Source organism: Silurus meridionalis, chromosome 3, assembly GCF_014805685.1.
Source record: "Silurus meridionalis isolate SWU-2019-XX chromosome 3, ASM1480568v1, whole genome shotgun sequence".
Classification (NCBI taxonomy): Eukaryota; Metazoa; Chordata; class Actinopteri; order Siluriformes; family Siluridae; genus Silurus; species Silurus meridionalis.
In genome coordinates, this window is record NC_060886.1 from 3,378,015 (window position 1) to 3,395,052 (window position 17,038).

At 39.5% G+C, this 17,038-nt stretch overlaps 1 protein-coding gene across 1 annotated transcript in view; it reads right to left on the minus strand.

Annotated features, from left to right (window-relative positions):
- The window catches only part of vwc2l (von Willebrand factor C domain containing 2 like), a 152,646-nt gene extending 138,719 nt beyond the window's left edge, over positions 1-13,927 (minus strand). Inside the window, exon 1 of the mRNA XM_046841434.1 lies at positions 13,577-13,927. The gene's annotated coding sequence lies outside the window, so the exon portion shown is untranslated. The remainder of the gene's footprint in view (positions 1-13,576) is intronic.
- Positions 13,928-17,038: the final 3,111 nt, after the last annotated feature.

Genomic DNA, 17,038 nt, shown 5'->3' on the forward strand with positions numbered 1-17,038 from the left:
TTTTTCTTGGCCAGATGAAATAAGAATGTAGAAGCTGTAGAGAGAAGACTAAAGGAAGACTGTAGAAGATTCACACCTCTATGAAACGGTAATAGAGCCCCCTGTCTCAGTAAATAGTAATCCACTTGTCAACCCTGGTGACCCGAACATCCACCTGGAGGACTTTTACTCCAGTGACTCATACATTGCTTTATATTAGATCACTTTTCCATTTAGTTTCTTTCTTTTTCTTGCCACCATGACACCCCATCATTCTTTTTCTGAATGTTTATTTTAGATGTAATCTTAGTTTCTGTCTTATTCTTGTGTGAATATATATGTTGGACAGTCATAATAAACATTTGACTCCATGAGGGAGATTTCAGTAAATGTAAAATCGGTGAAATATCTTCATGTCTGAGTTCATGTGTGAGTTGGTGGAAATAACTGTACAGTTTTTCTAGCACATTTTCACAACCGATATATATTGGAGCTTCTAAAAGCAATTTTCAAGACACTTTTTCCGTTCACTGGAACCCCAGGTTCAATTATGTCCTCATATTACAACGTGCCCTACTATAGTAACACAGATTTCGCACAAATTGCACTGAACTGCAACCGAGTAAAATATGAAACATGCAGAAAGTCATTTTCCTTTAAGTTGAGCGTGTCCTGTAAAGACATCGAAGCCCAGACACTTTCCCTTTGCCGTGATTTAGTCTTTAAGCTTCGACTCGTTGAGTTTCACCTCATTATGTCCCTAAACAGCACACGGGCTGAAGTCGGACTCCTGGCATTTCTAACTGCCTGTAATGAATTGATTTGATAAAAAAGTCTGCACTACCTGGCTCATGAAATCTCTTACAACAGCATTAGTTGGAATATTTGCTAAATTAAGGCAGTAGTGATAATTGTAGTATTTAAAATGGTGGTATTCATGATGTTAATAGCAGTAACAGTACTATTAGGACTAATAATTGAGTAGAAAAAATTGCATTTTTAGCAGTATTGCTAATGAGACATATAGTAACAGTAACATTAAAATAGTTGTAGTAGTAGGACAAACCTGTTATAATATTAGCATCAGTATCATTAGTAGTGGAAATAGTAGTGTTTCAGTATTATTATTAGTAATACATTTGCATTTACAGCATTTGGCAATTTTGCATCTAAGCAGGGTTTAAGGGTTAAGCACCTTGCTAGTAGTATTGATATTAATAGTAACCACAGTATTAGTGGGAATAGTAACGTGATAGTAATAGACATGATAACAATGGTAGTAGCAACACCGGTACTCGGGTTTGTAGTGATATGCATAATAGTATTTATAACAATGGTATTAATAGTAGTTTTATTCATGGTAATAGTATAATTGTGGTTGTAGTAGTAAAATGAACTAGTAGTATTAGCAGCAGTATTATTATTAATGTTAATAATAGTGATAATAGTATTATGACTATGGTAGAAATACCATAATGTTGGTAATAGTATGGATATAAGATTCAGCAGTGGGAGAGATAATATTATTTCTAGTAATAATAATTGAGTAATAGTCAAGTCAAGTAGCTTTTATTGTCATTTCAACCATATATAGCTGACACAGTACACAGTGAAGTGAGAGTGAATCCTGGTGCTTCATAAAACAATATAGAGCTACATGTCACGTCAAGTTTATTTCTATAGCGCTTTTACAACAGTCATTGTCTCAATGCAGCTTTACAGAAATCAACAGTTAAGGTGAACAGTGTGTATTTGTCCCTGATAAACAGCCGTGGCGACTGTGGCAAGGAAAAACTCCCTTAGATGTTATGAGGAAGAAACCTTGAGAGGAACCAGACTCAAAAGGGAACCCATCCTGATAGTGTTGAATGCTGAACTGAGGTCTATGAACAGCATTCATACGCATTGTCCAGGTGGGGGAGGGCCAGATGGAGGGTCATGGGGAAGGCATTGTCCATGGAAAGGTTCGGACGATACGCAAACTGCATGGGGTCCATTAGGGTATCTGGGTCTTGAAGCATGTCATTACGGTGGGTGTGAGTGTGATAGGATGATAGTAATTGAGGCAGAAGACTGAAGAATTTTTTGGCACAGGGATGATGATTGTTGTCTTGAGGAATAAGGAAGAATGGCACTGCTCAGGGAGATGTTAAAGATATCAGTGAAGATATCCATAAGCTGTTCTGGAAATAGTAATAACAGTACAAATAGCAGTTGAAGTGGTAATAGTAATACTACTTGCTGTTGCAGTAATATCAGTGGGTTTAGTAGTGGTATGAGAATTAGCAGTAGCTGTATTATTAGCAGTGGTAATTAATGTGTGGTAGGTGATGGTGGTAGTATTATTAGTAGGCTGAAAATACGCTATGATGCACACATCCGTCAATTAAAACTGTCCGTGTGGAAACATAGCAAACGTTCCTTTTGGTGTTCTGATGATTTACGTCTTTTAAAACACCATCATATTCTTGTAAATGTTTTAAAGTAATTTTGTCTTTATGCTCTATGTTGGGTTTAGTTTCACTAATAATAAACATACATTTGCATAAAGCATCCATACTTGTCCATGCTATGTTAATTAGGAGCTTATTAAGAAGGAGATCAAGTTCTTAATGGGATTATGAAGAACTTGGAAAGTATTCATTTAAGGTACGTTTAGTACAGATAAAAATGTGTGAGATCATGTGATTAATCGTGATTAAATATTTTAATGGATTAACAGCTCTAATTATAAGTAATAGCATCTGGAGTGCTAATAGTAGTAATATTAAAAGTAATATTATTATTAATGGTGATAGTACTTGGAACAACTGTAAAATATGCAACTTAGCTCCCAAAAAACCCAGAATCATTTTATAAAACATGAGAGATACTATTTGATCAGTTTAGGAATTTATTGTGGATTTAGTAGCCCAGTGGTTAAGGCATTGAACTCTGGATCAGAAGGTTACAATTTCCAATACCGGCGCCACCAATCTCTGCCCTTAAGCAAGGCCCTAAACTTTCAACTGCCGATTGTAAGTCGCTTTGGATAAGGGCATCTACCAAATGCCATAAAGGTATTGAAACTCTCAACCCAGGACGTACAAGGCCACAGCGTACTAATTACTTTTCCACCAAGAGACAAAATAAGTATCAGATGGAATCATCTCCCACTTGAGGTTTGACTCTCTCTCTTTCCCACTCCATTGTACTTTTCCTCACATTTCTCCCACTTCGTCCCTGGCATAGCTAATTCAAACTAGAATAAAACTAGCTAGTTAAGATTTAACAACAACAGCAACAACAGTACAGTATTTAGCAGGAATAGTAGTCCTAGCAGTCGTGGTATTAGTGGTAATAGAATTGGTCGCAAATGTAGTAACACTTGTAGTGTTAGTAATGTTTGCATTAATAGTCATTAAAGTATAAATCAGTGGTATTAATAGTGGGAGTAGTGGTAGGAAGCCAAAGTGGGGGCAGTGATGACAGTTGCAGTTGTGGTAGTAGACCTAGCAGTCATAGTGATAGTAGTAACAGAAGTATCATTAGCAAAAGTATTGCTATTATAGAATGATAATGAGGTAGAAGTAGGAGCAAAAGTGATAGTATTAGTAATAGTAATAGCAGTGTGATGTTAGATGTAGATACATTTACGGCATTTGGCAGACGTCCTTATCCAGATTGACTTGCATTTGATCTCAAACAACTAAACAACAATCTAGTTAAAGGCATAAAAACCTTGCTCATGGGTTTAAGATCATAACTTATGACCTTCTGATCCGAAGTTCAATGCCTTAACCACTAAGCTACAGTACCACCTTCCCCCAGTAAGTTGTGGCTGTGGTGTGGTTGGTGATAATAGCGAAGATGCCGGTATTAGAGACTGATGCTATCATTTTGCAACACAGACATTGCTTGATTATTTTTATTCGTGAAATCCAATTTCTTTCCCCAACCCCCCTGTGTGATATATTATGCGTTCGCCGCCTCCTTGCTCATTTTAATTAATGCCGATCTAGTCACCGCTGGAAACATGCCATATCATTCACACTGATGTGTAATATCGGCCTAATGACTGTGATTCAATGCCAAGCATCTGCTTGTTTGTACTTTTGGCTAAAAATCAGTTCCTTTCTGGAACCACACCATGCAAACATTTGAATTTATATTATTTGACTCTGTAGCAGTTCTGTATGCTTTGCAGTTCAGTGTGAAATGAATAAAACTTTTCTCGCTTGAGGTTTCACGCTGAATGGAGTTGTTACATGCATCAATAATACATAAGGTATAGGTCCTTTAAAAGAAAACTCAACTATTGCTATATACAACACTTTCTGCATGGCATAAATGATTTACCTGGATGCTGTCTCAGAAAATAAATGTATGACTTTTAAGAGTGTCTTTTCTACAACCATGCCATTTATTTTTCAGCTTACTGTAGAAAAAAATGCTTAATGGTAGCTGTACAGAAGATATTGGTTCAAGGTTTGTTTTGTTTTATTTATTATTTTTCCTTCTCCTCCATCTTCATCTATTTACTCCAGGGTCCATTTCTGTGTTTAAAATGTTGGCTTGGGTCACATGCAAACCGTGCATTTTTCAGCAATTTGGGCTAAACTGTGGGGTCAAGCTAGCAGGCTATCCTTCACTCCTCACACACATCAATGAGTCCTGAACCACCATGAGCATGTCACTGGTTCATCTGATTTCCTAGAACATTATGCTTACATTCTACATTACACTTAAATTAGGATACTTAAATTATATCTAATTATACATTGTACTTAAATTAGCACTTTCCAAGTTTGCTTTGTAAAAATCTTGTAGTATGATTTATCTTAAGTTTGTAATCTAGTGTGCCAGTGTAGATTTTTTCACTGATAGAACCTCAAAAACCTTTTGTACATCACTCTGGACAAGGACGTCTGTTGAATGCTGCAAATGTAAATGTAAATGATTATGCAGTGGTTAGGACTGTACCTTCTGTTAATGGGATAAAACTTCACAATACCAGTGAAGCACAGGATATGCAACTTGGCTTCCAAAAAAAGCCCAGAATAATTTTATAAAACATGAGAGATACTATTTGATCAGTTTAGGAATTTATCGTGTATTTAGTAGCCCAGTGGTTAAGGCATTGAACTCTGTATCAGAAGTTTACAATTTCCAATACCGGCGCCACCAATCTGGGCCCTTAAGCAAGGCCCTAAACCCTCAACTGCCGATTGTAAGTCGCTTTGGATAAGGGCATCTACCAAATGCCATAAAGGTATTGAAACTCTCAACCCAGGGCGTACGAGGCCACTTATTACTTTGCGAGTACTTATTACTTTGCCACCTAGAGCCTAAATAAGTAACGGATGGAATCATCTCCCACTTGAGCTTTGACTCTCTCTCTTTCCCACTCCATTATACTTTTCCTCACATTTCCCCCACTTCGTCCCTGTCATGGCTAATTCAAACTAGAATAAAACTAGCTAGTTAAGTTAAACAACAACAGCATTTCGAGATGTCTTGTGTATGGAGAAAGGAGAGGAATAGAGTGAAAGAGGTTGTGGATTAAATAAGAAGAGGACAGAGAAGCCGATAGAAGCCCAAATACCCACTGCAATTATAGACAAACCCCAAAAACGGGGACTGCCAACATTCACAAGCAACTTTACAAAAAAAAAAAGAAGTTTAAATAGCAACTGTGAACAAGACGTGCTGTTTTAGAGAAACCCTTTCCCAGTTGTCGAATTGAGGGGGAACTGGGGGGAGCCGGGACCCCCAATGACAAGTAAAAAAATAGACTTAGGGTGGTCCCCAAGATTATTTTAATAATAATATGAATTACACACGAACTGGGGACACACCCCTAAAGACTTGAATCAATTCGAGCACTGGTCTAGGCATCACAATTTACCCCCCAGATTTTTATGCTTGCCTATTTTTCCTGCTTCTGACACCTCAACATCGAGAAGTGACCATTCCCTTGCTAGGTAATAAATACTGCCCCTTGTCAGGTGCCATTGTAAGATATAACAAGATAATCAAATGTTATTCACTTCACTGGTCAGTGGTTTTAGTGTTATGGTAGATCAGATATGATTAAATCAATAGAATCTCATTGGCTGAACATACTATCTGGCATAAAGATAGAAAGTGCTCACATTCAATATGGCTGAGCTATCTGCCCAGCAGGGTCAACTACACCGATTTTGACCTGTTACATAAATTAATTTAATATAAGATTACAATTTGACCATGACTAGGCTCAGAAATGCACAATCGGAGTCAATAGTGTGTTGTTCAACTATGTATACAGTCAACAGAATTACCTCATGCAGTATCTCTGTATATTCATGCATCATTATAGCATTGTACTGGAATTCTTTTTTTTTGTTTTTTACCTCTATACACTTGGATAATGGTTATCGACCTGGTTATGTTGACCCTATCTAGCAGAGCCTGTTATGGATCATTACTGTAAGTACCAGAAGAGTGCACATAACCCGAGTCTGTACTTTCATCTTCCTGCCTCTGTCTCTCTCCCGTCTCTCACACACACACACACACACACACACACACACACACACACACACACACAAAGTACCACCGGCCACCGAACCTCTCTGAAATATCTGTAATTTGACATCAGGAACATTATAGGCATTACAGGTTTTGAAATAGGCTGCTCGGGTCTGAAAGCATCCTCTGATCATCTCTACTGTACGGTCAATGTTTTGATGAGGAAATGAAGGACCTGACTGGGAGAGCATGTCCTTTTCCATCTAACACCATGAATCATGCAGCAATACATCAGACAGACTGGGATCTCAATTTAATACAGAATGGAATTTATCACTACATGTTAAATTCCAGTCTGTATTAAATTGAAATCCCAATCTTTACAGACTATGAAAACCCACCTGGAATTTGCCAAAAGCCACCTGAAGGACTCTCAGTCCATGAGAAACAAAAATTTACCTCTTTGGCCTGAATGCCAAGCATCATGTCTTAAGGAATCCAGGCACCACTTATCACCTGGCCTATACCATCACTACAGTAAAGCATGGTGGTGGCAGCATCATGCTGTGGGGATGTTTTTCAGCGGCAGGAACTGGGAGACTCGTCAGGATTGAGCGAAAGATTATTGCAGCAATGTACAGAGACATCCTTGATAAAAACCTGCTCCAGCTTTCTGGACCTCATACTGGGGCGACGGTTCCATCTTCCAATAGGACAACGAGCCTAAACAAATTAAAAATTATACTACATTGTGTTTTCTGAAAAGGCTCAAAGACATTATGAACACATGCATACATGTAGTCCCCGAGTTAAGATTTTTAGATTTTTCCCAGTTTCACAAGCTTCAAGACAAAACACTGAGCCCCATAACATTAGACCAATGAAATTGCAGAACGGGTTCAGGTGAACCAATAAAATACTTTATATTAAATCAGATGCGCTCCCACTGAATCGGGCTGCACCACATCATAAATATGGATGATGTTCCTCTGACGTTTGACCTGCCGCTCACTCGGACTGTCTACAGGAAATGTGAATCATTCGTCACGCTGAAAACAACCGGGCATGAAAACACACACACTTCACCTGTGTTCTGAGCTGCACGGCATCGGGAGAAAAGATTTCCCAATGGTGATTTTTAAACGCACGATGATGCCAAAAGAAAAACTCTCGAGAGAAATTGTTGTAAAAGGAAGGAGGAAGACAGTGAACAATGACTTTCTTGGTAGGCTACTGTTTAGATACAAGTCGTGTAACAGACACTGTCTTTCATTAAAGCCTGTGTAAAGTTCATTAGTATCAGTGTAGACACCTGCGGCTTATTTATGTTCAAGATAAAAATCTTTGTAAAATTCAGCTTATATTTGGGTGCGCTTAATAGTTTGAAAATTACGGTAATAAACTTCAGTACACTACCCCATACTGATCACTATTCTTTATACAACTCCTGCATAGACGTCTCAACTAACGATATCTTCACCTTGCTTTGACTGAAATTGCATTGGACCAGCAAGTGTATATGTCTCTTGTGGTCTAGTGGCTAGACTTAAGTGTTCTTACCTCCATGGCCTGGGTTCGAATCCTAGTCATGAAAGATCAAACATCTTACTACATTTCATTAACTCTGAACTTCTACTCTGCAAAAAGCAATTAGATTCTATTTTGATTTAGAACCAAAAACTTGATCTGGTTCTTGGTCTGTGTTCCATCCATGCAATACATTTAAATAAAATGACATTATTGTAATAGGACCTGTGGGGAGGATTGTAACTCAATGAGGCTTATCTGAATTAATAAATAAATATATTTATTAGGGGCAAAATAACAGCGTGAGTTCTATTAACACACGTGTTTAATGAGCTTCTAATGTCAGGACTCCTTTAGGGATTCGGAAAGAACGATGTGGCGTCCTTTCTCTCTCGCTCTGCACTCAGGGTCACTGCTCAAATCTCTTTAATCAGCTATGTTCCGCCGTCTTGTCCATCAAAATGTCCTGATTTAACATCTTTAGACTTTTCACATCCCACTGCACTCGCAGCGCCGTCCAATCAGGAAAACGTCACCTCACCTTGATAGTAATCATAATGAGCTCCCAAATTAGACACACATTTTTCCTCCCGAAGATTATGGGAAATCGTATTCGACGATGCTCTGGCGCATCTCACGCGTCGCTGCAGATTACACGGCCGGCTCGTAATATATTTCTCATTAGTCTTATTCTGCAAAATCAGAGGAGGAGAAAAGAAAATGACAGCTTGTATGTACCGGTTTTTTTTTTGGCTTTATGCTACACCATGATTCTCCATCCATCCACCTTTGTTGTTCATCTCAGCTTAGTTTCCTCTACAGAGCTTTAAATCGTGCTCGGTGTTGCAGGTTTATGGTTCATACAGAGATTTGGAACACAGCCGGTGTGAAATAAATCTCGGTTATGATAGAGAGAGAAAGAGAGCAGGGTCTGATAGAGCCTCGCAGATTAGAGCCGCTCAGCAGACGCCCAACTCCTGACACATTCACTGCTTTATTAAGAGTGTAGCTGGCCGTTTCCGGATCCACGATGTACAGATGGGAAACAATTTAATTATGGGGTAAAGTCCTCAGGGTTTGTGCAAGTAAGTCAACAGTGTGGTGAACATTGTGATTAGAAAGGAATTATTGTGATTAAAAAGGAACTTGTTTTCTGCACCTTTTTCTGCATAGCTAGCCGTTACATTATCGGAAAACTAGAGACTATAGAGTACACTATATAGACAAAAGCTTGAGACCAAAAGACTAGTCTTAACATCTCATTCCACATTTAGTCTCCATTTGTACATAATCTTCTGAATGTTCCCTGGTGGTCTAGTGGTTAGGATGCGGCACTCTTACCGCTGCGGCCCGGGTTTGATCCTCGGTCAGGGAACCAACCCCAGCCATCAGGTTGCACAAGCCTTAGTGCCGGTTTATCCCAAGCCCGGATAAATGGAGGGTTGCATTAGGAAGGGCATCCAGGGTAAAAACATGTGCCAAATCAAACATGCGGATGGTCCGCTGTGGCGACCCCTAATGGGAGAAGCCGAAAGAAAGTTTTTGTCCATAATCTTCTGGAAAGATGTTCCACTAGATTTCGAAGTGTGTTTGTGGAGACTCGTTTATCCACAAGGGAATTAGGCACCTAGTCTTTTATCATTGTTTGTTTTTATGCAACAAACTTAGTAAAAGGCAAAAACACAAGATTTGGACAGTGAAAGAGTGAAAGAAAGTTCTGTCGACTCCAAATGGGAAATTTTTTGTCTCTAACAGAAGAACTTGTGTAAAAGACAGAACAGGAAAGAAGATGTGATCAGACTGCCCTCACCCCCACAGTCAAGCATGGATGTGGAAGCTTAATAGTTTGGAGTAGTTTTGGAGCAAAAAAAAGGTTGGAGACTTATTCCGGAAAGTGAAAGGAATCCTGAACCAACATGGCTCCCATTCCGTACTTCAAAACAATGCAACTACATCTGGACTGCAGCACATTGGAACCGACTTCACCATACAACAAGACGATGAGCCGAAGCGTACGTCTGAGTTCTGGAATCACCTCACAATCCACGTCTTTAGTCTGAGAGCTGTCCTGATTAGTACAGAAAGCTACACTATTCACTGCTGCCCCGCTAAAGCTGCACACATACAATCGGCTTGTTTGTGGTGTAATTAATGAGTTTACACTCAGGAAGATTTGCGCCGAGGACAGACCGGGCAACAGGGTACATAAACATCTCGGTAAATCAAAGCAGCAGGAGAGATCACCTAACAGCAGGAACAATTTACACACAATGGTAAGTTTTGGCTTCAAAAGAACCTTAATGAAGACAGACAGAACAGACAGAACAGAAGACGTCAGAACTTCCTGCTCCTAAATCAGTTGAGCATCAGGGCTTTTGTTAATTACTGAGTCAAGAATTTCATGCAGTATATCAACTCACTGCTGAACATTTTGAACACAATTAACTGCTCTGTACTTCTGTTTCTCCTCAAAGACCTGCTTGCACATGCACACAAACGCTCATACACACAGTTTATTGGAAACACTGAATCTGCATTACAAAGAAAAACAGGGCAGACATAAAAAAAAGAGAAAGGCAGAGAAAACAGACAGAGACTTTGACTTTTTACAATCTTTTATTTCACACGTCATGTTAATACTAGATGGTATCAGGTTGACTTGTTAATTAAATAAATATATAAATAAATACAACGATAAATATACATTAATAAAATCAGACATGACAGTTAAAAGGTGATGGTGGGGTGATCATGTCGTCCAGTTTTGGTGCAAAGTGCAATTCTTCTTCTACTACAGAACACAAAAACAGTAAACAACAGCAGTAAAAGTTCTTCTTTTAATACATAAGTAAAGTAGAATTGACATTAAAATACCCATGCAGACTGGCATGCCTTTTCCTAGTGACGTCTGAGTGCACTTGCTGACCTGCACATCTTTCACCGGCACCCGCCCGCCCGTGCTCAGTCCCCCTTCAGCGACCCTTCCACCTGTCTCTGCTTGGTGGCTCTCTCCCGGAGGTTGGTGTCTCTCTCCACTTTATTGGCATCGCCAGACTGAAACAGAATGCACTGATTAGTCTTATCAGCTGCAGGTGTTTCTTACTGCTTGTTTCGTCTGTCTCTGCCCCCACTCTCTCACTGCTGGCACAACTCTCTTCTGCTGTTAGGGTGGACCTCCTGTAGGAGCTGGTTGACAAAACGCAGGGACCAGAGTACCATACGTGCTGCCAGGTCCTCGCCTTGTGACAATTCTGTCCCAGCTATGTTCACCAGCTCCCAGAGTGTGACACTCTTTGAGCAGATCAATAGATGGATAGTGTGGGGGTGGTCGCACCAGACGACTCCTGTAGACCAGGGGCTCGTCCAGCAGCCAGTGTAGTGTTCTGCAGCCTTTTATCTGTTTTTTTATTTTTTATTTTAAGTCTTATATAAAAAATTCCACAATAAAAGACTGGTAATCCAGAGACATCCAATGTGTTTGTGTCCATTAAAAACAAAGTTCTGTCCAATCCCAGTCCTTTCACCATGTGCAAAAGTCCACTGGCTGCTGTTCTCCATACCAGGTTCCAATCACTGGTTTGAAGTCGCTGATTAAACTAATTGTGAAAGGCTGCAGTTCTGCTGTCCAGCTGAACCAGCCCTTGCCCTTCTTCCTCCATGGGAACATAAAGAGTGAAATCAAGTGTAGTCCATCCCAGATGTTGTTGATGAACAGGGCCTAGATGTTTGCTAGCAGGTTTGGCGTCAGATCCATGCATGCCAGCTTGTAAAACAGAGAAGGTGCTTTCAGGTTGATGACAAACAGCATTGTCCCCCTGTTGAACATCTTTGGAACCAGCCACTTCCACCTGCTTAGTCTGCCCTTCATGTGCTCTACACTGCCTTCCCAGATTTTATTCAAAAAGACACCCAAGTATTTAAAACCTCCTTTTTCCCTGACACCAGGCCTCCTGGGAGTGTAGGCTTGCTACCTCCCCACTCCCCAACTAAAAAGCGATACTTTTCCCCCAGTTTACTTCTGCTGATAATAAAAACTCAAAGTCTTTTAAAACATCAATCAAAATATTCGCATCAGTCTGAGAGCTCACTATTACAGCCAGGTCATTTGCATATGCTGACGGGTAAAGTGAATCATTAATGTGTGAAATATTAAAAACAGAAATACGACTTCTCAGATTGATTAAAAGAGGTTCAATAGCTGTGTGCAGCATTCCTGAAAGTGAAGTCTTGTCTGTTTCTGCAGGCTCTAACACAAGATCCCTGATTCTGTTCTCACAGCATTCATCTTTTCTGTTCATTCATTTGTTCCAAACTGAAGAAAAATTTAGAAGGAGCAGGTGTCGAGCAGGTCATTCATTTTGGCCTTTTTATTTTTGAGGGCTTCAATATGCCCTTGATTTCCTGTTGCCTCCAAATGCTGAAGTTCCACTTTCTTTATCTCCAGAGCTTTCAGAGATCAGGCAACATCTCTTGTGACATTGAGAGTGTACTGTTGACCAAAAACTTTTACTTGTGCTCTTGTCACATCCCACCACTGCTGTAGGGAGTTAAGAGATGCCATCTTGACATTAAAACAATTCCATAAATAAATAAAAGACTCTCTAAAATTAGCATTTTCTAAAAGCGCAGTGTTAAAATGCCAGTTGGCGCACTCAGGTTCATGCCTAATTCAGTTGATGCTTAAAGCAATAAAACCGATCCAATCTCGCCAGAGTGGGCCAACGTGTACTGTCTGTTTCTTATTTAAGTTTCTCCATATGTCACCGTTACTCCCACAGGTGCTTACAGAAAGCTAAATGAGGTTCCACATGGTTCCTGTCTAGTTTATCTGCTGTGTTATGAAAAATAATTTCCCAAAATTAAAAACTCTGCAGTGCTGCAGTTTAAAATAACATTGTTGAGTTTGTCTAAAAAACTCATTCTGGTGAAAACACTGCACTGGTGGGAGCGTACACACAGATAAAAACAAAACCCTCATTCTCATAGAAATCACTCACTTTTAAAAGCCTTCATTTAAAAAATTCTTCCACCATGTAAAAACAGGGATTAAAATTTTAAATAAAAAGCAAGGCAACACCAGCAAGTGAAGTGACTTAGAATCGTCTCACTCCTCCACCCAGTCGGCAACATTGCTAATATTGCTGGGGGTTTCCTGTAGCATAACCACATCAACAAACTTTATGCCTTAATGTCTCGTATAGCTTCACTCCTTTTCTGCATTTCCTTGTTTAATTAATATTCAAACTGGCAACCTGGATTCCATTCATTAAAAAGAAGTGTAAATAGACCACACTTTTTTTGCATTTGTTGTTTTGTTTCACTTTATCAGTCTTCATCAGAATAAAAAAAAAAAAAGGCTTCTATTCTAAAATGCTTGACATCATGCATCGACACTGCTTGCGTTCTGCGAAAACCTCTTCAGTTAAAAACCTTTTTCTGCCACTTGTTGGTTCTTTAAATCTCATGTTCTTTAAACAACATTTAGCAGTTCCTCCTGAGACTCGTAGTTGAACACTGAATCCGACATGCAATCTTGACCGTCTGATTCAACTTCATCTACCTTTTAATTGTCCCTTACCTTTTGTCTTTCTTTTTGTTGGCACATTGAACAGTGTTCAAGTGTTCCTGCTCCACGTCTCACCCCCCCGTCCCCGTCCCCGTCCCCTTGCCCTGGTGTAGTGAACGGTGTCTCCTGGCGATGGTTATGCACCGCTGTGCCTGTTTCTGCCAGCACAAGCAGCTCCAGCAATGCTCCAAAGTCCTCTGTGACTTTTTCCGGTTTCCAAGTCCTTCTCCTGACCCGTTTCAGCCCTCCCAGTCTTGTTCAGACGAGCAGGGCTTCTCTGGGGTGGGATTAACTTTCATAGGGTAATTGGGTCGCCCGGACCAAGGCAGCTTTTAAACTATTACCTCAGAAGAACTGAGGGGACGAACCAGTATACACTCACTAATAACAACGATTTCTTTTTGGTTTAGTCACTTTATCAAGACTGTTAAAAAAAAAAACACAATAGCTCTGTTCATTCAGGAGACAGAGACAAATGTTCTCATGCCCCACCACATCTCCAACCGATAACACACTCCTCTACACACACACACACACACACACACACACACACACACACACACACACACACACACCATGTCCAAACCGCTAACACACACCTCTACACTCACACACAGACACACACACCATGTCTCAACCACTAACACACATTTCTCTACAGACACACACATAAACACACACACCACCTACACACCGTGTCCCAACCGCTAACACACACTTCTCTACACTCACACACACCACCCACAAACCATGTCCCAACCGCTAACACACACCTCTACACTCAAACACAAACACACTACCCACACACCGTGTCCCAACCGCTAACACACACTCCTTTACACACACACACCACCTGCACACATTATGTCCCAACTGCTAACACACACTTCTATACACTCTATCACACACACACACACACCATGTCTCAACCACTAACACACACTCCTCTACACACACACACACACTACCTACACACCGTGTCTTAACCGCTAACACACTCCTCTACACTCACACACACACACCATGTCCCGTGTCCCAACCGCTAACACACTCCTCAACACTCACACACACACACACACACACACACACACACACACACACACACACACCACCTGCACACCATCTTCCAACCGCTAACACACACACCACCCACAAGGAGATACTTTAGGGAGATTCACTTTTTGCTCATATCTTGGGAATAGTACAGTTGATTATATGATAACAGGTACTTCATCTCTCAGATCATTTACTGTTAAAGAACCAACTTTGTCTGATAATAGTTAAATTACTGTGTATCTAAAAAAGACAAAACATAGCTATCACATCTCGTAAGCTGCACAACATTAGAAAACCATACAGATGGACTGAAAACAGTGCAGAAGAATTTCAGAAAGCAGTTAACAGTCAAAAAATACAAGCATTGTTAGATAACTTTCTAAATAACACCCACTCCCACACCAAATGAGTCAAACTAGCTGTAAAAGATATAAATTGCATATTTGTAAATCAAATAAAATCAGTGAAACAATCTAAATAAAAAAATTGAAAAAGGAAAATAAAATCAGATACCCAAAGATGACAAAAAATTCGTTTTATCAGGACCGCCAAACCATTCGCAAAAAACTGAGAACATTTTCAAATCAGAAACACAGAGATCCAAATAATGCAGGGATGCAACTTCTTTACTATACAAACAATGAAAATAAAAAAAGGACATTACACATAAAAACAGCTAACAATCATTGAGAAATCTATCAACACAAACCAATTTTTAGGAGAATTGGAACAATATGAAAAAAAAAATTGTCATGAAGAATTAACCATTCAAAATGGAGAAATATTGAAAAAAATATTTTCCAAACATTGTTCAATAATGTACTGACAAACACAAACTGTAAGCAAAATCAAATCATTGGAAAAATTTGAATTGGCAGTCAAAGATTATCCAAATGTCAGGATCTCCTGGGCACATCCGGTTCGTGGCATGCACTTCCGATTTGCCTGTGCCTAGACCCTGGACTGTTTTTGGATTCTGTTTTTGCCTTTGCCCCTTTGCTTTACCTTATATAATAAATTCAGCTTTTTCCCTTAACCTTGTGTGCATCCTGCATTTGGGTCCTCCTTCCAGTCACTCTGCACCTACCGCTGCACGTGCTCGCTGACACCAAAACCCATAAGACTTCCCAATAACTGAAAAATCTTAAACCCCAAAAAGCATCTGGACCTGATGGGATATTAAATGAAATAATTAAACATACAAGCAGTAAATTCCAATTAGACATTAGAACATTTACTTATAATCTTATACTCCAGTGCTCATGTTAGTTCTCACTCTCCAGTGTTCTGTAGTGTTGAAAGATTTATGTTCAAACTCTTGATGTCACCCAGATGAGGATGGGTTCCCCTTTGAGTCTGGTTCCTCCCAAGGTTTTTTCCTCATTACATCTAAGGGAGTTTTTTTTTTGCCACAGTCACCACGGCTGCTTATCAGGGATAAATACACATCATTTACCTTCACTGTTGATTTCTGTAAAGCTGCTTTGAGACGATGTCTGTTGTGAAAAGCGCTATAGAAATAAACTTGACTGACTGACTGACATTTAAAAATGATTCAATATGGTTCTGAGTGTAGGTTACTTTCCTGACATCTGGAATCAAGGCTTGATAACAACAATCTTTAAAAATGGGGATAAATTTGACCCTAACAACTACAGGGGCATTTTATTGGCAGCAAACTGGGAAAGTTATTCTGTAGTTTAATAAATTCCAGACTCTTACACTTCATTACGACTCACAATGTCCTGATCAGAAGTCAAATTGGATTTTTACCAAATTACCAGACATCCAATCTCATCTACACATTACGTGCTCTAATTGAAAAACATGTTAACCGAGATCAAGGTAAAAATATATGCATGTTTTATTGACTTTAAAAAAGGCATTCGACACAATTTGGCACCAAGGACTATTTTACAAACTTAGTGAAAGTGGCACAGGAGGTAAAACCTATAAACTATAAATCAAATCAACATACACCAAAAGTAAAAACCAGCACAAAATGTACACGATTTTTCTTGTATGATTTTTCAAGCATGGAGTGAGACAAGGCTGTTATCCAACATTATTTAACATTTATTCCAATGAACTGGCAACCAGTCTGGAGGGATCTGCAGCCCCTGGTGATGAATCAGAAAAAAGGATGACATGGTCCTGTTGTATTCCATTGAACACAGCTTACAACAGAACCTGGACCTGCTAGAACAATACTGCCAGAACTGGGCCCTGACAATCAACCTCAATAAAACCAAAATTATAATCTTTTAGAAAAGATCCAGATCCCAAGGAACACAAGACACATTACACTACAACTACCTGATTATGAAAATGACTTCCACAGGAAACTTTAACATGCTGTGAATGAAGTGAGAGATAAAGCACTCAGGACCTTCTGTACCATAAAAACGTCAATGTCCT